Here is a 27,951-nt window from a genome sequence, read left to right as displayed (position 1 = left end):
CGGGCCCGCAGATTCCGGACGGGCCTCAAGTCACTTCCGGGGCGGGGCGGGGCGGAGCGACGGTGTTGGAGGAGGTGGCGGCGGCGGTGGCGGCGGCGGGAGCCCAGCGGGCCGCGCCTCCCTCGCCGTGGGGCCGGCTCGGAGCCCCCACCCCCGGGCCTCACGGCGCGAGCGCGAGGCTGCCCCACCGGAAACACGAGGCCGAATTCCAAGCTATTGTCCTCCCTCGCTTGGGGTCGCGCGCTCCCTGCGCTACCCGCGGGAGTCCGTAGTCGCCGTGCCTTCCGACAAGGCAGTGGGCCTAGTCCCTCACCCCGAGTGTGTGGAAAAACCTAGGTACTTTGTATCCATCTCACTTGTTACTTATAGATTTGTTTGCTCAGTCTCCTTTAAGCCCTCCTCTTTCTGGTATTCTTCGGGCCGCCTTCATTCCAAAAAAGTGAATGTTCATTAATTAATCGAACTACTACTTTGTGTGTCAGACGCTCCTTTTAGGCCCTTGAGAAGAGCACGTGGTTTCTGCCCTCCAGGGTTTTACCGTCAACTGGAGCTTTAGGGAATAAGCAGTTACAGGACAATACTCTTAATTGCTGGGTATGTACGGGATGCCTTGGGAACACCTAAAGAGGAGTTAGTTCAAACTGGAGGGGTGTCAAGTAGCTTTCGAGACGAGATACATAAAGTTGAGGTAAAAGGCGTTGAGTGCAGAGTTGGTTAGGAAAAGGAGGAGAAGGTATATTTTAGCTGAGGGAACAGCTTAGAGGCTGCAAGCATGCACTCCAGGAATTCGGAGAAGTTCAGAATGGCTGCAGATTGCTTGCAAGAGGAGCGCAGGATTGAAACCTAAGAAGAAATACTAGGGAGTTTTCAGAACTTTAAACCTAAAAGCAACAAAAGTCTGAAACATATTACGCATAGGAATGGCATGATAAAATTTACATTTTCGAAGAATCACTCTGACTTTATGTAGAGAATAGATTAAAACAGACTCGAATTGGAAACTGGAGGACCCCTTAAGAAGCTGTGACATACTGATGGCATGGATGTCAGTTGAAATGATTTGAGAACTATTGCAGTAAAAAGAATGGCCTCGGCTTGGTAGCTGATTGAATGTGAAGAGTGAAACAATGGGAAGAAACAGGATGATTTCAGATTTCTGGTTTGGGAAGATGGATAGATAATAAAGTCCTTCACGGAGATAGCAGAAACAGATTTGGAGGCTGAATTCCTAAAGGATGGAAAAGTACTTTGATGTATGGATCAGGAGGATGATCTAAACTGAGATATGTATTACCATTATAGGTAGGATTGGAGGGAATGAGATACAGACTATTGTTAAAAGATAACTGAGACTTATTAAAAATTTTAAGAGTTTATTGAGTAAAAATCTATCGAATTGGACAGGGCCAAACCAGAAGTGGTTAGGAGCCCTGACAGGAAGGAGCCAGGGGAAAGACGTAGGTAGAGAAGGTGTGGAGACAAAGAAAGATTATTTGATTGGGCATAGCTTAAAACCCAACCGGCTATTTGTGACTGGTTATCCTTAGTGTTTAGATTTCATAACCTTGAGGCATTTACACAGATTTTGGGCAAAGACATTAGAGCCACTTCAGTCTAATGGCCTTTATGTAATTAGTTTAACAGTATAAAAAGAATAGGGCCCTTGACCAAACTCTCAGGAGTACCATATTTAAGGATGGATAGAGAGAGAGGAGAGAGACCACAAATACTCATGAGAAGCGGTTAGAGAAGTAGGAGTTCTAGGAAGGTGGGCATTCCTAAAGACGAGTGTTTCAGTTGGAGGAAATAATCAATGTACCAAAAGTGGTTGACCAGTCAAATGAAATGAGACCTGAGGAGAATTTATTGGAGTTACTGATACAACAGATAACAACAGTTTCAGGGGTGCTGCAGTAGAAACCAGATTACAATGACAATGGGAAAATAGGAAGTAAATAACTAGAGGCGGTAAAAGCGGACAACCTTTTTTAAGTTTGGGTGGGATGGGCGCCTGGGTGGCTCCGTTGGTTAAGCGACTGCCTTCAGCTCAGGTCAAGATCCTGGAGTCCCAGGATAGAGTCCTGCATCAGGCTCCCTGCTCAACGGGGAGTCTGCTTCTCCCTCTGACCCGTCCCCCTCTCGTGCTCTCTCTCTCTCATTCTGTCTCTCTCAAATAAATAATAAATAAAATCTTAAAAAAAAAAAAAAAGGAAAGAAAACCAATCTTAAAAAATAAAAATAAAAAAATAAAGTTTGGGTGGGAAGAAAAAGAGAGGTAAGGAGGTAGCTGGAATAAAAAGGAATTTTTCAAGATGGGATATGTTTTAAATATTAATGAGAAGGAGCCAATGGAGAAAGGTTGAAGATATGTGGGTGAGGATGACAGAGAGTGGGAGAGAATGTGGAGTCATTGGCCTCTAGCAATAAACCAGACTGTGCTTTCATTGTCAGAGGAGAAAGGCAGGGGAGGATAGGTGCAAAGGCGGAAAGGTTTGCAGATTTGGTGACTGGAGGTTGGAGGAGTTCTTTCTGATTCTTTCTTCTTTCTCTTTCTTTCTTTCTTTCTTTCTTTCTTTCTTTCTTTCTTTCTTTCTTTCTTTCTTTCTTTCTTTCTTTCTTTCTCTGTGAAATAAGAGAATAAGAATGATGGGTGGAAGTGGGGCGAAGGAGATTTGAGATTGGAGAAGGTTTAGAGTAGTCTCAAAATTCAGAAAACTCATTAGAGAAACAGTAAAATTACTTGTCAGTTAAGTCTGGAAGCATAAATTTTACTGTCATCTGTGTGAACAATTTAGTGATTTTCCCCAGTAATGTTTAGCAGCCCAGGATTATATGCCATGCAGTCTGGTATGATACAATGACAAAGGAATAAGAATGTATGTTGGTGGTAGTGATGGTAATGGTGTTAGCTACCACTGTTGAGCACTTCTCTCAGCCAGTGCTTTACCTACAATATCTCATTGAATTCTCTTTTCCAAGTAGAGATCATTGGCTTGAGAATATTTAAAAGAGAGTGGTTAATGTCAAAATTGGTTTAAGTCTAACTGAAGAGAGAAGAGGACTGATAGAGAGGTCAAGGGACTCAGATCCTAATGAAGTATAAGAGCAATGTGAAAGGATTAGCCTGAGCAAGGGATCTGGAAGAACAGGAATATTTGGATTTAAGATTTCAAAGAGGCTGTTCCGATGATGTCAGTTTCCCTGGGAATGGATGTCAGAACTGGAAAGGTCAAAAGAATTATTGGAACAAAAAAGATGACGTCTCTTTCTGTTATTCTATATGAGGCTTAATGGAAAACACTAGTGAAACCTCTTCAGGTGAGGAAGTTGGGAGACCTTAAGTTTCTCTGGGGGACCTTTTCTACTCATCATTGGAGATAGTAACCCAAAGCCTGGGGTTAATTTTCTCAGACTACCTCCCAAGCATTTTTTTTTTTTTTTTAATCTTTTAGAGCTCAGGATACTCCACCAAAAGATAACAACCCATCAGGCTTTCAGTCAGACCCTGAGGGAGACATTGGCTTCTTATCAGACCCCTCCAGGAGGCTGACTAAAATCCGTTCCTGGGAAGTGCAATAGCCCTTCATGGAAAATATTCTGAAGACGGAGGTTTCTCCTCAGGCTAGAGGAACTGCCTGGGATAATTACCAATCAAATATTTATGCCTTTGGTTCACTACCTGATAACCCCAAAAAAATGACAGGTTGTTAGTTTCCTGCCTTTAGAAGTATTTGAATTGTATTAGAACAATTCATTCTAATATAATCAAATGTCCAAACTCCTGCTGTGTTGCAGTTACTAAAGGCACAAGAATATTGGACCTGAGAAATGAGAGGTTTTTACCCTAGTTCCTATATGATTTTTTCTTAGTAGGCTCTATGCCCAACATGGGGCTCGAACGCACAACCCCGAGATCAAGAGTCACATGATCTACCGACCAAGTCAGCCAGGCACCCTATAGTTCCTATATGATTTTTTTTTAAGATTTTATTTATTTATTTGAGAGAGAGAATGCGCTCTCAAGCAGGGGAGGGGCAGAGGGACAGGGAAAGAATCTCAAGCAGATTCTCAATCTCACGACCCTGAGATCCTAACCTGAGCCAAAACCAAGAGTCAGATGCTCAACCAACTGAGCCACCCAGGTGCCCCTCCTATATGATTTTTAAGTTTTGGAGTTTTTGTCCAAAAGCCCTTCTCATGCAGCGTGGCATCCACTTCACTTCATTAGAGTATATTTGGAATTCATTTTTTTACTAAAGAGGAAATCACAGCTAAAAAATGAGTTTTTCTATGATTACTGCTTTACCGTCTTTCTCTTTGTTAGGCATTTTGCCATTTTACTATGATGTAACTAGATGTAGATTTCTTTTTATTTATCTTGCAGGGGTTTGTGTTTCTTAAATGAAAAGATTCATATCATTCATCAATCATGCAAAATTTTTGGCTGTTATCTGTTCACAATTTTTCTGTTCCTCTTCTCTCTTTGTAGAATTCCTATTAGATATATGTTATACCTTCTCATTCTAATCTCTATATTTGTTACTTTCATTTTGCAAGTCTTTGCTTCTTTACCTCATTCTGGATAACTTTATCAGACCTATTCCTAATTCATAGAATTCTTTGTTATTCTGCATCTGATCTGTTTAACTTGTCCACTGAGCTTCTAATTCTAATGATTATTTTTTTAATTTTAGAAGTTCTACTTCATTCCTTTCCAAATCTGCTATTCTATTTTCATTTACTTTTGTTCTTTATGGTTCCAATGACTTCTTTAACGATTTTAGACATGTTTATTTATTTTAGACAATTATATTTATTTTTATTTTATTTTATTTACTTGAGATAGAGAGAGAGCATGAGCAGGGGGAGGGACAGAGGGAGAAGCAGACTTCCAGCCGAGCAGGGAACCCGGTGTGGGGCTCAATCCCAGGACCCTAGGAGCATGACCTGAGCCAAAGGCAGACGCCTAACTGACTGAGCCACCCAGGCGCCCCTAGACAATAATATTTAGACAATCCTTTCTGTTATTTTAGATTTTTAGGGGTGCTATGTGTTTGTTGATTTTTGTTCATGGTGGATCATTTGCTTGTATTTTACAATTTTTTATATTATGAGACTATCTTCATACGGCTTTTTGTCTCTGTGTAAACCCCACATGACCCAGAGCATTTTGTTTGCTTGCACCAGATCCACAGAAATAGCACAGGCCCAGTACTAATCAATATTTATGTTCATTTTTCAGCTAGTGTAAATTTGAATTTCTATCCTATGTAAGTTACAGACCTGGGAATTCAGCCCTTAGAGAATTCTGGGGTTTTTTGCAATATTTTATTTCCAACTCCCTTTGGTCTGAGGCATCAGCTTCTTTCCCCGAGTAGATATTAAAACCCAAGTCACTTGCTGTTTCAAGATCCAATAACACTGCCCCAAAATTGATGCAGAATTAACTCACACACTTGTCACTCTGGCTTTCCTTTCCTCTTTGTTTCTGGATCTGGAGATTTTCCTTTTCTGTGTGTGAGCTCATCAATTGTTATCACTTGTTATGTTTAATGCAGCGTTTCTATATAAGGGTTTCTGCATTAGCTCAGGCTGCCATACTACTGGAACTGGAGATCCTTAAGGAATGAACTTCTAACTCTAGATTATTAGATATCATTTGGAGCAAAAGGGAGTAATCATGGATGATTAAGAGCTTTTTTAGAATCCTCATATCATATAGCTGGTCGTTGGTGATGCATATCCATCAAGCTATATTTATTTAAGGATTAAAAATGTATGATATTATTATTTAGAAAATGCCTATTTGATATTTAAATGCAAAGAGTTTTTCAGTACAACTGAAGCTCTTTATGTTTCTTCTTTTTGACAAGCTATGAATAATGTAGGAGGTCACAGCTTCCCTCTAATCAAATATAGTAAAGAGATGTATTTTTTAACAGTGGTTGAAGAAATTAACAATAGAAGCAGTGGAAAGATAATAACTAATGCACAAAGAGGATACATACTCTTCCCACCAACCCCCCAGTTTTTATATATATAAATAGAACAGGCCTTGCTCATAAGCAGAGAATGGAATTGTCTGCATGAATAATTTGAATAGCCAGCAAGACACTCACACTATATCTGATGCTTAAAATGCTACTCTTTACAATCTGTTTCTTTGTACTAAGCAGAATCTCTTTTGAAATTTACGGATTCATAAGAGGGGTAATATATCAAATCCCTAATTCTCCAGGGTGAATTATATATTCATTAATTCAATAAACATTATTGAGTGCCTCCTGAGTGCCAAGTTTGAGATCATAAGATGAATGACATAGTACTTGTCCTCAAGGAGTTCACTATCTAGTGGGCTGAGGGTCAAGTAAACAGATAAATTAAAATTGTAACCAAATGTCAGCTGGGATCTCCCTACCTCTTAAAATCTCTAGATGAAACGAATTGAAACTGCCTTCCATAGACTGAAAAATTCAGTGCCTCACCCAGTAGTTCTGCCAGTTTGGGGGGATGGGAGATTATGTTTTTATAGTAACTCCCAGCTCTAAACTTTTGCTTCTGGTAAACTAGTTCTGTCAAGTGATCATCTTCCCCTGAGGCTTCTGTTGTTCCTGTTTCAGTACTGCTTTAATCTGAACATGGAATATAGGCTTTTCCCTTATTTTCTACAATTTCTATACAGCAAATCATTCATAAAAGGCTGTGTGTGAGAGAGAGAGAGAGAGAGAGAATAAATGTAAGCAAGTTCAAAGAGACAAAGGGATTTATATGCTAGAAATAACAACTTAAAATTTAATATAAAAGTTTTTTCTAAAAGATCCATTTTCTATGTGATTGCTGATATTATGGAGCTCACTGTCTAGTGGGCCTTTCAGACATTAAACAACTCATTCTACAGGTATTTTAATTATAGTTTTTTTAAATGCTGTAATAGGATAAAGGGAACTCTGATTGTTAGAATAGGGGGACCTGGCCTAGACTAGGAGATCTAGAAAGATTTCTTTGAGGAAGTAGCAGTTGATGAATGAGGAGTTGGGGGAAAGGATGGTTAAGAATGATCTGGCTAGGAAAACAGTATGAGAGGAGGATTGAGGTGGGGGAAGAACTTAGCTTGGTTGTGAAGCTCAGAAAAGACAAAAGTGTACAGGAAGAGAGGATAAGAGTGGCAGAGAAGGTAAGCAGTTAGGTCATGTAGTACCTTGTAAGTTGGGCTAAGAATTTTAGATTTTATCCTGAAAGCTATTTCAGATATATGAGTATAGTGCTTTGGGCTGCACCCAGATACTTGGAGGAAGCTGAAGGGGTGACATTAGGGTGTGGAAGTCATGAAGCCAAGTGGATAGGTATGCTGCAGGCAGAGACAGAAACATGTGGAAAGTATGTGGAGTTTTCACTGAGCCTAATTAGGCCAGGAAGCAATGAGTACAGTATGGCAGGAGCACAGAAAATGTCGATAAGGCAAGAGAGGAGCCAAGAAAGTAAACTGAAACCAGATTACAAATAGTCATGGGTCTATGTATATTGATGATAATGATGGTAGTGGTGTTAGCTCATCCCCACCCATACAGAGTGGACTGCTTTTCTGGACTCAGAATCTAAGTAGTTCAGTTTTTAAGTTGTTGCCTTGTTTTGATTTTTAGGTTCATCTTTTTGTTTTGAGTAATTGTAGATTGACCTGTATTTGCAGGAAATAATACAGAGATATCCCTTGTACCTTTTACCCAGTTTCCCAAAATTGGTATTGTCTTGCAGAATTGGTATCATCTGTAGTACAATATTATAATCAGGATATTTACACTGATGTAGTCAAGCAAGATATAAACACTTCCACACCACAAGGATCCCTCCTGTTGCCCTTTATACTGACATTCACTTCCCTGACCCCTTCCATGTCTCTAATCCCTGGAAATTACTAATCTGTTCTCTTTTTCTATGATTTTATGGTTTCAAGATTATTATATAAATGGAATCATACAGGATAAAACCTGTTGGGATTGCCTCTTTTCTCTCAGATAATTCCCTAGGGAATTATCCAAGTTGTTGTGTGTGCCATAGTTGGTTTCTTTTATAACTGAATAGCATTCCATAGTACTGATGTACTATAGTTTGGCTTTTGCCATTCCCAGTAAAGTTGCTGTGAGTATTCATCTACAAATTTTTGTGTGAACATAAGTTCTAATTTCTCTGGGATAAAAATCTAAGAGTGCAATTGCTGGGTCATGCTGGCTTGCATTGCTTAGTTTTATAAATAAAATAATGCCAAACTGTTTATGTGGTGATACCTCATTGTGGATTTAATTGACATTTCCCTAATGGAGAGGGATGTTGACCTTATTTTCAAGTGCTTATTTGTTACCTGCATGTCCTCTTGGGTGAAAAATGTCTGCTCTTTTTTTTTGCCTGCTTTTTAATTGGATTGCTAGGTTTTTTTACTGTTGAGTTCAGCATGTTCTTTATATATTCCAGGTACTAATCCTTGGTTGGATATATGATTTGCAAATATTTTCTCCTTGTTTGCAGCTTATCCTTTCATCCACTTAATAGGATCTTTTGCGGAGTAAGTTTTTAATTTTGATGAGGTCCAATTTGTCAGTTTTTCCTTTTGTGGATCAAACTTTTGGTGTCAGATCTAAGAACTTTGCCTAGTCCCAGATTCAAAGATTTTTTTTTTTTTTAGGTTTCATGTTTTACATTTAAGTCCATGATCCATTTTGAGTTAATTTTTGTATGAGTGTGACATTTAGGTCAAGATTCAAATATTTTTTTTAAAGATTTTATTTATTTATTTTACAGAGAGAGAGAGAGAGCACGCACACAAACGGGGGAGTGGCAGGGAGAGGGAGAGGGAGAAGAAGGCTCCCCGCTGAGCAGGGAGCCCCACTCAGGGCTCAATCCCAGGACCCTGAGATCATGACCTGAGCCAAAGTCAGACACTTAACCACCTGAGCCACCCAGACACCCTCAAGATTCATATTTTTGCCTATGAATGTCCAGTTAATTCAGTTTTAAATAACAACACTTGAAGACTACCAAGAATCTAGTCGAGGTAGCATTGTTTCAAACAGATTCATTTTATTTCAGTCTTTACTCAAACATGCAGTGGAAAGGCACCATCCACTCTTATGATCCACTGTGAGCCAATACTTGAATGAAAATGAAAATACTCTCAAGAACAAAGAGTAAGTTTTATGGTCAGTTCTTAAGTCCATAATTAGTAATACAATGAATACATTTGACTGACTCTGCTAGAACATGGTCCTGCTAAAAATACACCTAATTTACTTTATTCAGAACACTTTCAATAGTGGGCATCTATAAATTGTTTTTGACTGCTCAGCATCTGAACCCACTTGCTAGATTTGGGAAATCCTCCCATCTAGGTCTTGGTGAGAAGTAGGCTCCTACCTCTAACTTCAGAAGCCTAAGGAGTGAGATTCACCCTCTACCCACTCCCCTGACAGCTTTGTGATCCAGATTTTGCCACCATGTACTTTAAATCTTGACCAAGTGATGCCAAAATGAAGGGATGATGGATGACATTGGATCTTTGATGGATAAGCAGTCTGGCATCCATGGCTGTGTTGTCAGAAGCAGCAGCTGCCTACAGTCACCACTATATCAAAGGGAAGAGATGCTGGATGTTGTTGGTGGCAGCAGCATCTGAACCAGATTGTTTCTGTTACCCTCACTCCCTTGGTTCCAGCCCGTTAGCTAAGAATCTTTCTTAGCCTTTTTTATCAATTCTGTGAGTTACCTAATACTTGCCAATAAATTTATCTTCAACTTAAGTTAGCCAGTGTTGGTTACTGATAGTAAAGATGACTGACATCAAGAACCTTTACTGATACTGTTAGCAAATTAGTCTAAAACTGTGGTTTAGAGAGCTCCCACCCTCAGAGTTTCTGATTTCGTAGATCTGGAGTGGGGCCTGTGAATTTGCTTTTCTAACAAGTTCCCAGCTGACGCTGCTGCTGCTGCTGGTCAAGTGACCATACTTGATCTTCATCAAGTTGGTGTGATTTTATAGTTTTCTCTCAAAAAACTGCTGATTCGTGTTCCATTGTTTGACTATACCACAATTTGCTTATCCATTCATCTGTGGATGGACATTTTGGTTATTTACAGTTTTGGGCTATTACAAATAAAACTGCCATGAATATTAATGTATAGGTCTTTTTGTGGACATTATTTTCCTTTTCTCATGGGCAAATATGTGGGAGAAGACAGCCTGGATCATATGGTAGGTGTATGTATAACTTTTAAGAAACTGCAAGTTATTTTCCAATATGCTGCCATTTTACATTTTTACCAGCAGTGTACAAGACTTCTTGTCTTTTTTAAAAATTTTTATTTATTTATTTGAGAGAGCAAGCACAAGTGGGGGGGGGTGGCAGAGGGAGAAGGAGAAGCAGGCTCCCCACTGAGCAGAGAGCCTGATGTGGGGCTCAATTCCAGGACCCCGGGATCACGATCTGAGCCGAAGGCAGATGCTTAACCGATTGAGCCACCCAGGTGCCCCAGTGTACAAGACTTCTAGTTGTTCCACATCCTTGCCTCCTTGGTATAGTCAGTCTTTTTAACTTCAGCCTTTCTAGTAGGAGTGTAATAGTATCTCATTATGCTTCCAATTTGCATTTTCCTAAGCACTAATAATGGTGAGCATCTTTTCTGAGTACTAATTTACCATTCATTTATCTTTCTCAGTGAATTGCCTATTAAAATCTTTCGTCCAATTTTTTGGAGCCATATTTGTTTTCTTACCGAGTTTTGAGAGTTCTTTATATATTCTGGGGATAAATCCTCTACCATATATGTAACTTGCAAGTATTTTCTCCAGTCTGTGGCCTCTTTTTTTCTCACTCTCTTAATAGGCAGAAAGTCATTTTAACCAAAATTATCAAGAGCCTCATCAGTCTTCCTAATGACTTCCCTTAATTGCTTAATATTCAAATTTTTCTTTTTTTGAAATACATTCCTTTTCTATTTACTCTGCTCCTCTTGTTAACTGGCATGATTGCAATCTCACTTGGCAACAACCTTATGTGTGATTGGAAGAATCCTTTAACATCACTTTCATCAACTTCATGAAATCTTGCACTTGTAGCAAAATGTGCAGTTAAATTCTTTCAATTCATTTGATTTGCACTTGTTTTATATTTGGGGATATTACCACAATCTCAAAGTTCAAACCAGTGAGGATGTCAACTGAGGAGCAACTGAATGAGATAGGGTAGGGAAAGTAAGTACTTGTGTTTCATATGGAAAAATATTTGAGTTGGGACTCATTTTATAAATGATCAGTTCATTAGAGAATATTAATATGACTTTTGCTTCCGTACGGGAGCACAGACTTGTGTAATAAATACTAAAAAAACAAAGCTTGCAAGAAAAGACCCCTCTCTCTATATATTTCCTCTTATATCTTGATCCCCCCTCTCTCATTCTGCTGTAGGTACTCTGACCTTTGTTTCTTGATCAAGCCCAGTTTTTTTCTCAATATAAGAGTACCTACTTTTTCTTCTAATCAAATAAGTGGACCAAGAATTTAGATTTATTCCAAGTGCAATAGAAATCAATAGACAAGTTTTTAATCAGGAAAATGACATCATTTGATTTGAACTTTCAAAGGATTTCTCTGAATGGAGAATGGATTATACAGGGATAAGAATGGAAGTAGAGAGACTAATTAGGAAGCTATTTCAGTAGTCCAGTGAGAGATGATGATGACTTGTATCAAGGTGAAATAGTGAAGTGTCAGATTTGAGATATTTTGAAGGTAAAACTAACAAAATTTGGTGATAGAATGTGGTATGAGAGAAAGGGAAGAGTCATAGATGACTCCCAGATTTCTGCCTTTGGTAATAGCAGGTATGGTAGACTCATCATTGAGATGGGGAAAATAGAGGGTGGGATCAGGTTTGTGAAAAAGCAATCATGAGTTCCATACTGGCCATACTAAGTTTATCTACACGCCCTAAGTGAAGATTCAAGAAGGCTTTTGGATATCAGTTTCTAGAGTTAGTGGTAGGAATTAGGCTGGAGATATAAATTTGGAAGTTGTCAGCATATGGATGATATTTTATTTAATGTTAAGGGACCAAATAAGATCACCTGAAAAACAGTATAGATAGAGAAGAGAGTAAAACCTTGAGCCTCCAAGTGGGACAGAGCACAAGAAACAAATAAAGGAGTATAAGAAAAGGAAAACCAGGACCGAGTGGTGAAGACCAGCTCTGGGTTTGGATATTCACTAGGAGGTTCACTGGAATCAGCATATGGTTGTACTCAAGGCTAAGATTTATCACAGTGCTACAGTAAATATGTTGTGCCAGATCATGTGAGAAAAAGACGCAGGTGGCGTCTGGAAGAATCCATGAACAGGCTTCCTTAATGCCCCTTTTCTCCTGTGAGGGGTCATATAGAGCACACTCTTCCCCTAGCAGTGAAAATGCAGTAATATGTGTGTGATGTTTCTGTTCAAGGAAGCCCATTAGAGACTAAGTGCCCAAGAGTTTTATCTGTGTCTAATCATGTACGTACCCTTGGTCTGGGCACAGTGAGCTATCATTATCAGTTAGGGAAAAAGGGAACACTACTGAAAATCAAGTTTTCCAATGCTAGCCAAGGGCCAACCTTGCAAGCCCCTTCAAAGGACAGCAATCTCAGGCTTGCTAGGTTAACTCTTTTCTGCACAGAATCTAAAAGGGGCATCACAGAAGCTAAAGGGGGAGAATGTTTCCAGGGAGAGAGATGCAGCTGAAGAATCAAGAAAGATAAGGACCAAAGTGACCAGTGGATTTGACAATATAGAAGTAATCACTGACTCTGATACACAAAGTCCGAGGCATGGTGGGACAAAGAAGGTAGATTGAAGAGGATTCAAGAGTGACCTGGGGAGGGAGTAGAGACAGCATGTAGAGATAGGCTATTTCAAGAAGTTTTCCGTGAGGGGAAGGAAAAGAAGGAAAGGTAGTTTAAAGATGGTAGAAATCAAGAAGAGGTTTTTCACAGATGACAGATATTAGCACATGTTTGTTTTGGGATCAAAATTATTCATTAGAAAGGGAGGGATGATGGAGAGAGTGAGGGATTGGATCCACAGCAAGAGTGAAATGATAGGAGAGATACTCCTTACATTGAACCAGGAGGGAAGAAGGAAAAGACATACAGATTTGGGAATCCAAAAATGAGCAACTCTTTTTTTTTTTGCAGGTACACATGCTTGGGCTTTATTTAATACCATGTCTGTGACCAAGGACCAGCTCAGAATCCACAGTTGGGACAGAGTTGTGTGGCCCATGGCTCAGCAGGACTCCCATTCTCGCAGTCTACCCTGTGCTGACATAAGCCAGGGGGTCGCCATGAAGAAGGTGTGGAACTCAGTTCACTCACAGGTTGGTTGGTTTTTTTTTTTAAGATTTTATTTATTTATTTGACAGAGAGAGACACAGCGAGAGAGGGAACACAAGCAGGGGGAGTGGGAAAGAGACAAGCAGGCTTCCCACGGAGCAGGGAGCCTGATGCGGGGCTCAATCCCAGGACCCTGGGATTATGACCTGAGCCGAAGGCAGATGCTTAACGACTGAGCCACCCAGGCGCCCCTGTTTGTTTGTTTTTTTAAGATTTTATTTATTTATTTATTTATTTGAGAGAGAGAGAGAGAGTGCACCAGTGGAGGGGAGAGGAAGAGGGAGAGAGAGAAACAGGCTCCTTACAGGGAGCGTGACATGAGGATCCATTCCAGGGATCTGGGATCATGACCTGAGCTGAAGGCAGACAGTTAACCGACTGAGCCATCCAGGCACCCCTCACTCACAGGTTTTTAGAGCCCTTATAAAATTAACTTTTTATTCAAGCATTTGCTTCTCCTAGAAACTCGGACACTGGTGGGTGGGCCAGGGCGGGCTCTAAGCGCTGGTCTTCTTTTGTTTCGGTTTAAGCTTGTTCCAAACCCTCCCCAGGGCCATTTTTCCCATGAAGAAGGTGATGGGAAAATTACACTTCTACCAGTCTCTTATAATACATGTGCTTCTGAAAATTTGTCCTTAAAAGTTCCTTAAAAAGTCAGCTATTTCTTCTGCATCTAATGTTGCTTTTTGACCTGATCCTCCTCTCAGTCCCAGGTCTTTAACTTTTAGTTGTGAGTGAATAAATTCTTCCTTTTCCTTATGAAATGTCAAATTCTGGTTTACCCAGACTGTTGGTTCCATTCTTGTGTTTCTTGTCTTAATTCTCTTAGCTTTTGTTCCAACAGTGATTCATTTTCAGGGATGTAAAAGCGAACAGGTTGAAGGTTTGAATTTTTATCTGGGGTCCTATCCAATCATGGCAAAATTTTTCTGGGAGGGCAGAATCCTGAGACCTGACTCGGTGCCGCATCCCTGAATTTTGTGCCGTGCTCCAGGGAGAGCTGACTCCCAGGCCAGCGAAGGCATGGCAAAATGGAGGGAGAAGGGCCCTCCTTGAGGGCTGTGAGGCTGTGATGGTCCACGTCCCCCCCAAAATGAGCAACTTCTGACGGCTTTTATTTCCTCAGAGAAGTATGAGGCAATGTCCTCAGTTGAAAGTAGAGAGTGTGGAAAAGATGTGAAAGGTGTGAGGAAAAAGTAGAAAGTTGGGAATTTGTAGAGTAAGGAAGAAAATAATTTGGGAAAAAGAATGTATAAAATGGGAAGCTGGCAGGAGAGAGGTCATGCTAGAGGTTTAGGAGGACTGTGTAATTATTTAAAATGTTTTATTAATGAGAGGCAATAATTTGAATTTTTTTAAAAGATTTTATTTATTTATCTGAGAGAGAGAACGAGCAGGGGGTTGGGGCAGAGGGAGAGGGAGAAGCAGACTCCCTGCTGAGCCGGGAGCCCAATGCAGGACTTGATCCCAGGACCCCAGGATCACGACCTAAGCCGAAGGCAGACGCTTAACCAACTGAGCCACCCAGATGCCTGATAATTTGAATTTATATCATTGAAATGTTTCAACTTCTACTAAGGTCTGCTTCAAAAGGAAGCTATTGTATTGGATAGCAGTTAAAAATAGGAAGGAAAGGATGGGGCCTTCAAGCAAACAGTTCTTTTTTAGCTCAAAACTACTTTAATATAACAATTTTTTTCCTAAATTACCACTGAACAGTTGAAACTGAATGACCAACTAATCTCCTCAGCCTAAACACACATACAAAATATACCTCTAGCATTACATTATAACTTCCCCAATCAAAGAAAACAGGAAGAGTGGTTATGTTTAGCTGATTGCGTGAGATGATCTGTCATATAGAGTTTCCGTTAAATTCTGATCAAGTTAGTGTATTAAGTGGCAGATATGTGTGTGTATGTATGTGTGTATATATATATACCTTTCAATACTGCCATGGCAGGAATATCTTTTCATTTTCACAGATATGTCTCATGAACACAAACATAAAATATATTCAAAAGAAGCTTCAAGAATCTTCTCTGATGGACATATTTTTAGTGTCTGTACTGACTCTCATATTTGCTGAACCCCAGCTGCAGCTCTTGTCTCAGAGAACTGCCCTGCTCCTCCCATTTATTCCATTATTACTTTCAGTTGTGAGATGAAAATACTCTCTTTAAAATAAATTGGCTCCTCTAAATAAAGAAATGTTCAAATAGCTACTTTAGTCTCTCATCTCAAGTTAAATCAGAGAAAAGATTTCAGCATCAAACCTGCAGTGACCTTGGTGTTTTTCTCAATACATAAATCATTGTTACCACATTTCTTAATTTTCTAATGCATGAAATAATTAAACTTAAAATATGCCTTTCCTAGACACAATTAATTCAGTGCTGTGATCAATTTAATTTTTACTTGTATGAATTTTATAATGTGTAACTTTTCATGTATTTCCAAAGTATGTTTTTAAATATTTATTTATTTGACAGAGAAAGACACGATGAGAAAGGGAACACAAGCAGGGGGAGTGGGAGAGGGAGAAGCAGGCTTCCCGCTGAGCAGGGAGCCTGATGTGGGGCTCAATCCCAGATCCTGGGATCATGACCTGAGCCGAAGGCAGACGCTTAACCACTGAGGCAACCAGGCGTCCCCTCTTTCCAAAGTATTTTTATATTAGTTAGGGAGTGGATGTAACATCTATGAGAGATAAAGGTGGAGGAAGGTGGATTGAGTAGGGAGAGCCTGCAGACCTGCATGCTGATCTGACACCTGTGAAAAAAGTGGCGAGGAAACAGGATTGGATGGTGAGAGCCTCAGACTTTGATGTACAGCCAGCAAAGTCTCAGCCAACCCACTGGGGAGCTCCAGAGCAAAGATCGCCTGTTAGAGAAGGCCTGCCTTAGGTAGATATGGCTAGACCCTAGTACTGCTGTGATTATCAGTCATTGGTGGGGGCTGCTACGGGAAGAGGATGACCTCAGCTAGAATACTGCTGTGGTGGGTCCTGAAGGTGCTGCAGTTGGAGGCTCTTAGCTGACTGCATTCTAACAGATGAAGGGAGATCCAAGCAACACATGTTCATGCCTCCTACATCAGTTGTGCCCCTTTTGCTAAGATTGGTTTTTGCAAGCAGTTCAGTTGTTCACAAGTTCAAATCATGGATTATTGCACAGACTCCTAACTTTTCTCCTTTTGGCCAGTCCCTCATCTCTCCATGAAATACTCTTAGCAGGGGTGCCTGGGTGGCTCAGTTGGTTGGGCGTCTGCCTTCTGCTCAGATCATGATCCCGGAATCCCACGATCAAGTCCTGCATTGGGCTCCCTGCTCAGTGGGGAGTCTGCTTCTCTCTCTCTGCTCCTCACCCCGCTCGTGTTCTCTCTTGCTCTTTCTGTCTCTCAAGTAAATAAATAAAATGAAAAAACAATACTCTTAGCAGATTAATCTCCAAAAAGATCATTTTTATTCTGTCAGTCCTTTGCTCAAAAATATTCAGTGTCTCTCTGTTATTCACAAAATAAAGCCCGGACTCTAACCTGGTGCTCAAGGCTAACACAGGACTAGCCCCAACCTACCATTCTGTTTTTATCTAACTTTATATCCTTTCTGGTCAGTCCATGTGGGGCCTACTTGTGATCTCTCCAACATTCTATTTATATTTACGTATTTCTTGTTGTTCTATTCCATTTGACACACGATTCTTCCTTCTATCTACTTACAGAAATGCCCAACCCGTCTTTTAAGGTCCAGTTTGTATTCCCTCTCCAATAGAAATCAGTATCTTACCCTTCCTCAGAAATAGTTCAGTATGTCTCCCACCTATTCATATTCTTCCTTATCTTATTACTCAAATTTTATTTTACTTTACTATTTTATTTTATTTTATTTTATTTTATTTTATTTTATTTTATGTAGTTTCCACTTCCAACATGGAGCTTGAACCCTGAGATTAAGAGTCACATTCTCTACCAACTGAGCCAGCCAGGAGCCCATTATTATGCAAGTTTTGGTGTGAACATGTCTCTTTCCCAAGTATCCTGTTATATCCTTTGGGGTAAGAGGAACACAATATTGGTTTTTATTCTGCAAGTACTCCACGATTGAATGAAGAGAGAGATGCATGAGAGAATAGGCAGTATAAGAAGCCACTACAGACATGCAAAAAATAAAGGAGAGACAAAAATTTAGGGTAGGGTGATATAAGAAAATACATTGGGAAGTGAAAAAATATTCCATGTGACTATTTTGTGGGAATCTATGACTTTCTTCACTTTCCTGTTTCTTAGAGACCAGAGCAGAATTCTTTATCCAAGGTACAGAGATATTTAGGTTAATTATGAATGGGCTATGGGGGATGTGCTAATCAAAATCTCTGAAATTTATAAAAAGTTTTATATATGTATATGTGACTTTTCTGAGAATAAGATCCATAACTTATGTGATTTTCAAAGGAGTCTGTGATCATAAAGAGAGGGTGGCTCAGGTCGTTGGGTGTCTGCCTTCGGCTCAGGTCCTAATCCCAGGGTCCTGGGATCGAGCCCCACATCGGGCTCCCTGCTCCGTGGGAAGCCTGCTTCTCCTTCTTCCACTCCCCCTGCTTGTGTTCCCTCTCTTGCTGTATCTCTGTCAAATAAATAAAATCTTAAATAAATAAATAAATAAATAAATAAAATAAAACCATTTGACCAGAGTTTGGGGCATTGGTAGAAGAGAGGTTGAGTAGGATTGAACGTCATTTGGAAAGCAGGAGATCATTGGTAATCTTAAAGAAAATAATTTCTGAAGAACGAAGAAAGCAGAAGCCAGATCCCCAGGAATTAAGGAGTGAGTGGGTGGTGAGGAAGTAGAAGTAGCAAATATAGATTTTACTTCCAGAAATGTATCAGTGAACGAGAAGGAGATACATGATAATTTAAGAACTAGTAGGATCAGGGAAGGTTTTTTTTGATAGGAGATACTTGAGCATATTTATAAGGAAGAGGTGAAAGGGGAGAATAGAGGAAGTAGATGGGGAAGTGTCTGGGTAGTCTGGGTTTATGTTGTAGTAGCACCTCCAAGAGAATAGTGACACAAGACATAAAAATTTATTTCTCACTAGTGTAAACTCTACTGTAGATTGCTATCCTCCATGCTGAGACCCATTGAGGCTGGTTGCTTCAGTCCTTGGGCTATATGCTCATGACCAGGGGGGAAGAGAGAGATGAAGGGGTGATGCAGAGAGGTCTTACTGCCACCACTGTGAAGTGACACCTGTTACTTCCATTCATGTTTCACTGGGCAGAACTAGTCCCCTGGTCATGCTTAATTGGGGGAGGGGGACAAAGGGGAGGGACAGGGAATGTAGAAGAAATACAAAAAGAGGGCGCCTGGGTGGCTCAGTTGTTAAGCGTCTGCCTTCGGCTCAGGTCATGATCCCAGGGTCCTGGGATCGAGCCCCGCATCGGGCTCCCTGCTCAGCGGGAAGCCTGCTTCTCCCTCTCCCACTCCCCTTGCTTGTGTTCCTGCTCTCGCTATCTCTCTCTCTGTCAAATAAATAAAATCTTAAAAAAAAAAAAAGAAATATGAAAAGAGATTTGGGGGCGCCTGGGTGGGTCAGTCGGTTAAGCATCTGCCTTTGGCTCAGGTCATGATCCTGGAGTCCTGGGATCCTGCATCAGGCTCCCTGCTCAGCAGGGGAGTCTGCTTCTCCCTCTGCCCCTCACCCCGCTTGTGCTATCTCTCTCTCTCTCTCTGTCTCTCTCTCTTTCAAATAAATAAGATCTTAAAAAAAAAGAAAGAAAAGAGATTTAGTGAGCATACAATTATCTTTACTATATGAAAAGGTCAAGAAAAAAGCGAAGAGCATTTTGGGAAGTTAAAAGTGGCATAGTTTTTAAATGTCCCCATATGTTCCTACAAAAAACAGAGCAAATTGATTAGCAAAATCTAGGGGTGCCTGGGTGGCTCAGTCAGTTAAGTGTTTGACTCTTGATTTTGGCTCAGGTCGTGATTTCAGAGTCATGAGATTGAGCCCCACATGGGGCTCCCTGTTGGGCGCAAAGCCTGCTTAGGATTCACTCTCTTCCTCTCCCTCTGTCCCTCCCCCATTCCCCTGCCACAGCTCTATCTCTCTTTCTTAAAACAAACAAACAAACAAAATCTAAAACCCGCAAACAACATTAATAACAAGTTTAGGTAGCAAGGTATGAACTTCCAAATATACCCAGGTGGGCACACATCATGAAAGCAACAAGATTCACATGTGATAGGAGGTCAAAAGCGCCAAAACAAAACAAAACACCAGATTACAAAAAGATGCCCCAAAAAGGAGCCCCACCTGGTATATAAAACTAGAGAGTTCATCTAAGGGTAGCAGTTAAAATTGAGAAGTTTTGTGGGCTCAATTTTTCAGGTAAACACAAGGGAACCTGGGAAAATCAGATGGTGCTGGAATGGTCTAGGCTCTATGGGATGGTGCTAGGATGGTCTAAGCTATATGTGCTTTCACAACCAACCTGAGCTCCCTACCAGGAGCAAGCCCTACATGAGAGAGAAGCTGCTAGGACAAGACAGAAAACAGGCCACATTATAACTACCACAAATAGTATATTAATTATAAAAACTCCAAATCTCATTTCATTCCCCTATTTTCCTTACCAATTATATTCAGTAGCATTGTTTGGTCTCACATATAAGAGCACTTGTAATGAGATTACATAGCACCATCAAGATACTTCATTAATAAAATACAGTCAACACAGAGACCCTTCAAATTTGACCACAAACTCTCTCCCATTATCAAATTCCCAAGGAAAATAGAAGTCTAAAGATTAAAACCCCTTAAAAATTTAAGTCAAGAGAAATTACTGACCAAACTCAGATTCTCTTGCCCTTGAGATTTAAACTTCAAAGAAATACAATGTTCAGAACTCATCCTTTCCACTTCATATTTCACTCAATTAGAAGAGTTTTTCAGGGGGCGCCTGGGTGGCTCATTCACTAAGTGTTTGCCTTCGGCTCAGGTCATGATCCCAGGGTCCTGGGATTGAGCCCGGTGTCGGGCTCCCCACTCAGCGGGAAGCCTGCTTCTCCCTCTCCCGCTCCCCCGCTTGTGTTCCCTTTCTCACTGTGTCTCTCTGTCAGACGAGATCGGGCGCGTTCAGGGTGGTATGGCCGTAGACTGTGTCTCTCTGTCAAATAAATAAATAAAATCTTAAAAAAAAAAAAAAAAAAAGAAGAGTTTTTCAAGGAGTAAATAGGGTTTGAATTTTTTGTAAACAGTTGTAGCTTGGACAAAAATTGTATTAGTTTAATATCAAGTCTCTCATTAAGTTTCTAGATAATCAAAAAAGTTAATAAGAGGGCGCCTGGTGGCTCAGTTGGTTAAGCATCTGATTCTTGATTTTGACAAGTTATACCCCACCTCTAAGAACTTCTGCCCAGAAGTAGCACACACCTTTTACTCACATCACTTCCATTCACATTCCATTGGTCAAAGCATGTTATGTAGCCTTTTAACTACAAATGGAACACAGAAGGATTCTATTGCCTTTGAGCTGCATTTAGAACTCTATTCACCAATACTGCTTGAGTTGTGTCTTCTGAGCTGACAATTGTAATCCTTGCCATCAGTTGCTGTAACTGCATTCAGCTAGAGAATAGCCTAAGCCAATGTTTCCCAAACTTGTCTGATCAAAATAATCACCTAGATGCTTATTATTATTTAACAACTGCATGCAAAAAAATACTGATTCCTATGTTCTATTCCTGCAGTAATGATTTAGTAGTTCTGAGATGAGGCCTAAGAATCTGTATTTTTTAAAAATACCCTCTGTTAGACAAGGAAACCTCCTTCCTAGCGTAGGTATTTTTTTTAAAAGACTTTATTTTTTAGAGTGGTTTTAAGTTCATAGAAAAATTGAGTGGAAAGTACAGAGAAGAGTTTCTGTATATCCTCTAACCCCACACATGTACAACCTGCCCCACTATCAACATCCCGCACCAGAGTGGCACTTTCCTTACAACGGATGAATCTACGTTGTTGTATCATTATCACCAAAAGTCCATAGTTTACCTTAGGGTTTACTCTTGGTGTTGTACATTCTATTGGCTTAGACAAATGTATAATGACATGTATCCACAAGTATAGTATTTGGAATTATGTCACTGCTCTAAAAATTCTCTGCTCTGCCTATGCATCCCTCCTTCCCAAACTCCGGGCAACCATTTATCTTTTCACTGTCTCCATAATTTTGCCTCCTTCAGAATGTCATATAGCTGGAGTGGTATAATATGTAGCCTTTTTAAGATGGGCTTCTTTCACTTAGTATTATGCATTTAAGATCCCACCACGTCCATTGATGGCTTGATAGTTTTTTGTTTTTTGTTTTTTTTTAGAGAGAGAGAGAAGGTGGGAGAAGGGGCAGAGGGAGAGGGAGAGAGAGAATGTTAAACAGGCTCCATGCCAAGTGTGGAGCGCCATGTGGGGCTCAATCTTACAACCCATAGTTCATGACCTGAGCTGAAATCAAGAGTCAGACACTTAACTGACTGAGCCACCCAGGCGCCCCGATAGCTTATTTCTTTTTAATGCCTAATAATATTCCACTGACTAGATGTACCACAGTTTGTTTATCCATTTACCAACAGAGATATAGCTTGCTTGCTTCTAAGTTTTGGTAAGAGTATGTTTAGTTTCATGAGAAACTACCAAATTGTCTTCCAAAATGGCTGTACCATTTTGCATGCCCACCAGCAATGAAAGAGCATTCCTATTGCTCCATATCCTTGCCAGCATTTGTCCCAAACTGCAGCTGTTGAAAGCCCATACAACTGTCAAGGTTAAAACATTCTAAAGTCCACTCATACCTCTGAATTTATATAGCTCCTCTAAATTTCCAGTTTGGGTTTTGATTTTTTAATATTTCTCAACATCTGTCTGTTGGGAGGTCTTCAGACGTCAGGGCCATACTCCCTTTCCAAACTACAGGGAACCAAACTACAGGTTTCCCCAGGCCCTCCAGAGGCCGAGCTGGCCTCCTGTACATCTTATGGCCAGTGAGAGAGTGATTGGTCCTGGCTGTGTGGACTGGCTGACTGCCAAGAGATCTAAAGCCTGGTTAGAGAATGCTAGTTTATTCTGGACAAACTTACCTATCAAGTGAGTCATTCCACTTCCCCTAAGGTAGAGTAAGTACAGGGGCAGAGAGGCCAAGAGTTACATTCATTGGGTTCCTTCTTCATGGGAAGAAACAGAGAGTAGAGGAGAAGCTTTCTTTGTAGCAGGGTGGTCTCTGTCTTCTGGTGAAGTAGGAGACAACCTCATGTCATAAAAATATTTCAGGCAGGGCAAGATTTGAGAACTTTAGGAAAATAGAGGTGGTTTAGAGTAGGTGTTGTGGGGAATGGAATAGGGACTCAAGGAGAGATTAATTATAAAAAAAATTCCTGGGGCGCCTGGGTGGCTCAGTTGGTTAAGCATCTGCCTTCGGCTTGTGTTGTGATCCCAGAGTCCTGGAATCAAGCCCCGTGAGCCCACATTGGGCTCCCTGCTCAGTGGGGAGTCTGCTTCTTCCTCTCCCTCTGCCTCTCCTCACCGCTGCTCGTGCTCGCTCTCTCAAATAAACGAATACAATCTTTTAAAAAAATTCCTGAGTGTACCTGGTAGTCTAGAAGTCCAACTAGGTCCAGGAAGTAATCAAGGTTTAAATCAAACCAGGAGCTGAGATGAAAAAAGTGAAAAGTGGAAGGGACTAGTACCAAGCAGAGTGGGAGAAAACCAAGATAACTATGGTGACCAGGCTCCACAAAGGACAAATGAAGCCAATTGGAATACTGATAACTGCTGGCTAATGTTCATCACAGATTTAATGTGTGCCAGGTTTATGTGGATTATCTCATTTAACCTTCAGAGGAAACCTGTGAGAAATTTAGGGCATAGAGGGATTAAGTAATTTGTCTCTGGTCACTCAGCTAGTGAAGGGAGGGTCATGATTTAAACCTAGGCAGACTGACTCTATAATCCATAGCCTTAACCATAGCACTACTAGGTGAGAGTTGATGGAATTTATATTACTCTGAGGACAAATACCAGATTCAGTAGAATGGGAGAAATGATGAGAGAAGAGGTGATGGCTGGGGATGGGCATTTATTTAAAATCTGAGAAGTTGAGCAGATTCAATATCCAAGGAAGAAAGGTGGCAAGAAGTCAATCAGGCTGAGAAAATATGAGCTCAGGTCATCAAAAAGTCATGGACAGGGATGTTGAAGTTGTCAAGGGTGATGTAATTGGAGAGAAAGTGGGATGTTCCAGAAGCTATCAGGGAACATAAAAGATATCCCCAAGGCTGGTAGACAAATTTGATAGGGAAAAGAGGATGGTGTAAACATTTGTCCTAAATATCAAAGGAGCATATGCAATTTATTGTAATCATTCTCTCTCTCCTTCTCTCCCTCTGGAGAGAACAACTCTCCTTTATTTTACTTAGGAAAAAGATAAGGAAAAAACAAAGACTGAAAAGACATGTGGCACTGCTAATAATCATGGCTACTTGGTGACAAAGTAAAATAATTGTTAAATCTCTGTTGTTTGGCCTGTCTCATTTTAACATTGAGAACCGAGCTATTAAATACTAAGTACAGGTTTTCTCCCTCAATTTGAAAGCAAAGTGTTCCTGTGAAACCTTTCATAAGCTGCAATGATGCTAAGTGAAGAAGCAATTACCATTGATTAATATGGAAAAAATTTTTTAACGTTCCCAGACCCAAAAAAATCACCTCTCTTCGGCTTTTCTGAGACCTTAAGACACATCTTGCTAATGGATGCACAAAATAAATCAAGATAAAGCCCAGATGCTCACAGACACAGTTCAAAGTGATGATATCTTGATGCTCAGATGCTGAGTGTAGTTCCTGGGAAGGAGCTTGGTGGGTCTGCGCTCACTGCTCCAGGTGTTCACTGCCTCTGTAGCATAAATTTGTTTTGCTACAAAACAAATGCTGAACACTACTTCCACTTTTCACCTTTCTTCTTAAAAGTGAAAATCCTCTTTGGATTTCTTTCAGTTAGCACAAACAGGTACTAACGTCAGTCTTTCATAAAAACAAAGTGGAAACATGAACTTTCAAAAAGCCGGGGATACCTCTAATCATTTTTTGTGAGAGTATACATAGCATAGCACTTTATTTCCAGAGCAAAAATGTAACACTTTTATTCCCAGAAGCTGTTTTTCTGTTTTTCATTAAAAGTTTTTGATATAGCTGAACATGTCTCATTTAAATGTACTTCTTACTTCCTTGGATACTCTTGAATAAAACATTCCCTCGTGCTGTTCCTGGCAGAAAAAATATTCACTGGCACTGTTTGTTGACATTTCAAAAATGTCTCCTGCTTTGTATTATTCCATTTTCAAATTTGTATTATGTTATCCTTTATGAATACATAGCATTTTTTGTAGTTGTCTGTCTGTCTCTATCTCTGTTATCATATTAGAGGGAAGACCTCTGCTATGCAGTTCTTAATCTCTTTTAAAGTCACATACACTTAATGCTATATTTTGTGCCTTTTTTTTTTTTTTTTTGAGTCCTTTCTTACTTCTACTGACTGCTCTTTTCTCATTGGAAAGTGGTTTGTGTCATTTAGCATTGAGCTTTGGTACTTTTGGTACTAGATCTTTATTAGAAATATCAGATGATAATCTGGCACATTGTGACATCTAGGTATATTTTCAGCTGTTTTCTATGTATATATCTCTTGGTGTATTTTTTTTAAAGAAAATCTAATATGTTTCTTTTCCTTCTAGGGCATTCTTCCCTTGCGGAAGATACTTTGTCAAATTCATAAACGCTTTCAAAGAATCTGATATGCATTTTAAATGGTTTCAAGGCTTTTCTGGTTTCCAGAATATCTATACCTGAAAGTTTTATACTTGAAAATTACCTGTAGACTTTACTAATATAAAATACTCCTGAAATAGTCAAATTCCCCTTGATAGGTTAGTTGTTGAATTTAAATTTGTTTTGGATTTGTCTTTCTGTTTTCCCTATGCCAAATACAAGCACAACACCTTGGTATGGCATTCAGGGAGTTATTTATCAGAATCTGGTTATTCCTTCCATCCTCATTTCCTCCAGGGGCTGCCACCCTGACCCACAGTTCTGGCCTTTATCATCTGTGGCCTGGGGTGTTTTAAGAGCCTCCCAGGTGGTTGGCTGCCCCTGGCGCTCCATCCCCTATCATCTTTATCCAGAATGATCCTATTGAAACATGTCAGGTCATGTCATTCTTTGGCTCTTGAATGGCTTCCCATCTCTTTCAGAGTAATAGCCTAGTCTTCACAGTAGCTAAGAGTTCCCAAGTGATCTGGCCCTTCTTCCCTCTCTCGCCTTGCCCTTCCCTCTCCCTCTCCTTCTGTTCCAGCTATACTAACTTTTTGCTGTTCCTTGAATATTCCAAGATGCTCCTACCTTCAAGTCTTTGCTCAAAATGTCACCTTTTCAAGGAGGCCTTCTCTGAACCCCTATTTTAAATTCATTTCCCCAGCAATATCTATTCCTTTCCCCTGCCGTTTTTTTGTTAATAAAATATTTATTATCATCTGATATATTTTAATGAATGTATTATTTATTATCTGCACTGCCATACCCTCAAATATAACTTCCACGAGTAGCTTATAGAACACTGCCAGACATGGAGAAGGCTCTGCAAGAAGAAACAAAAAAATTGAATGAATTAACTTAGCAGTTAGCATGAGAAATGAGAAATGTTTGCTAAACAAAATGATGTACTAGGACACTGGATAAGAATCTGTGTTTACAATGGAATCTTTCAGAAGCTTATTGGAATCCCAGATGACTGGGAGCAGTAGGGAATACAAACCTTTTGGTTTGTGTGACTGACCTCCCTCTTCAGCTTCTGGGCTCCTGTGGTGAAGCTAAGGGTGGGGCTGGGGTAGTACTTATCTTCACTTAGTTTAGCTAAACTAAATTGAGGTTGCAGGATTGCTTTTACTTGACGATATAGAAGTACGTAATACTATTTAGCTAGCTTCTCCATTCTCTAATCTGTCATAAACTTTCATTAGGAAATCTTGTGCGGCTTTTATGGAAGAATATGTATCTCCCTCTTCATTGGAGCTTCTAGGAAGTTTTATGTTGGGTTCTAAATCACAAATGAAGCACGGTTTTATTTCAAGAAAGAAATAGAAGTTAAAAACCAAACAAATCTTTAACTCCAAGTTCTGTTTTCAGGATGCTAGACTATTCTCTGATTAATCAGTGCCTGGAATCTGCAACCACCATTGGGGTGACATAGTTTTACACTTGCAGGTGGTTTAAAGAACCCATTGGAGGGTACCACGTTGGTGTCTTTGCTGCTGCTGAGGGTGGTGGTGGTGTGTTTGAGCAACTAGACTTGAGCATGGAGGCACAGAGCATCCTCAGCAAACAAGCATTCAATGTCCACTTCTTTGGAACAGGAACTCACGTGACGTTGACAGGACCAGCACGTGACGAGCCAAATATTTATGATTTCAAAACTACTTAAGATTAAATGTACAATGATTTCCTTAGGAAGGATAGAATGACATTTTACGTATATTGGACAGAAATAAGAGAATCAAACCCTGGCCAGAAATGTTCCAGAATGGCAAAGATCTGTTTGATCTGCTCCTCACCTGTGAAGAGAGAGTGAATGACCAGACAGTTGAAGATCTGAATTCCAGAGACAGGAGATCTGCCAGCCTATGCTTGTGAGCAATGTGGACATCCAGAACCGTGACGGAGAGGCCACCCTGGAGACATTCTTCATCCATGAGCTATGCCAGTGCATTCAGCACAGGGGGGATGTGCAGAATTAAATTGATGAGCTGCTGCAGGATTTGGAGGAGAGCTACATGGCCTTCCTGCACACAGTCGCCTGCTTCCACTGACCTGCCTAGCCTAGTGCCTGGCGGGCCATCCACCCTCCTGAACCCATCTTCTTGAGCTTCCTCTTGGTAATGCTTTTTCCTTCCTGGTATTTGTTTTTCCATTTAGGTATTCTGCAAGTGGATGGTAGTAATACCCAAATAAACTGTACCTATGAAATGAGAATATCCACATAAATGCTAGATTAAAAACAATCAAATTTTTTTTCTATCTCACTTTTACTTATGAGTGGGATTTTGATTATAAAGATTTTTTTCTTTAACCAAAAAAGAAAACAATGGTTTATAGTACATTTCCCCTGTACATCTGTCTTTCTTTGTGGTTTCTTCTCCTCCCCCCACCCCCAAGCTTGCTGGAATGTTCAAATACCCTGAATAAAGCAGTGGACTTTATCTTATTAGGAAAATAAGAAAATTAAAAAATAAAGAAGCTGTTGGACTAGAAGGGTGCGGGCAATCCCGCCCAACCCCATTCTCCATTTAAACCAGCTCTGAAGATTCACCCTTCCCTACACCTTGGATACAATTTTGATCAGCTCTCAATTTCAGATAATTCTTAGATAAGAAAAAATCTAGTCCACATTAGAGGGTCCACATTTGAGATGGTGTTGCTCTTAAAAGGGGCAGGCACCCTT

At 40.2% G+C, this 27,951-nt stretch overlaps 2 pseudogenes; one reads left to right on the top strand and one right to left on the bottom strand.

The window, feature by feature from the left end:
- The first annotated feature begins 119 nt into the window (after positions 1-119).
- Positions 120-27,319, top strand: LOC116636299 (annotated as a pseudogene).
- Positions 13,936-15,368, bottom strand: LOC116636463 (annotated as a pseudogene).
- Positions 27,320-27,951: the final 632 nt, after the last annotated feature.

This window comes from Phoca vitulina, unplaced genomic scaffold, assembly GCF_004348235.1.
Source record: "Phoca vitulina isolate PV1807 unplaced genomic scaffold, GSC_HSeal_1.0 scaffold12, whole genome shotgun sequence".
NCBI classification, from domain to species: Eukaryota; Metazoa; Chordata; class Mammalia; order Carnivora; family Phocidae; genus Phoca; species Phoca vitulina.
This window is presented reverse-complemented; position numbering and strand designations above follow the sequence as displayed.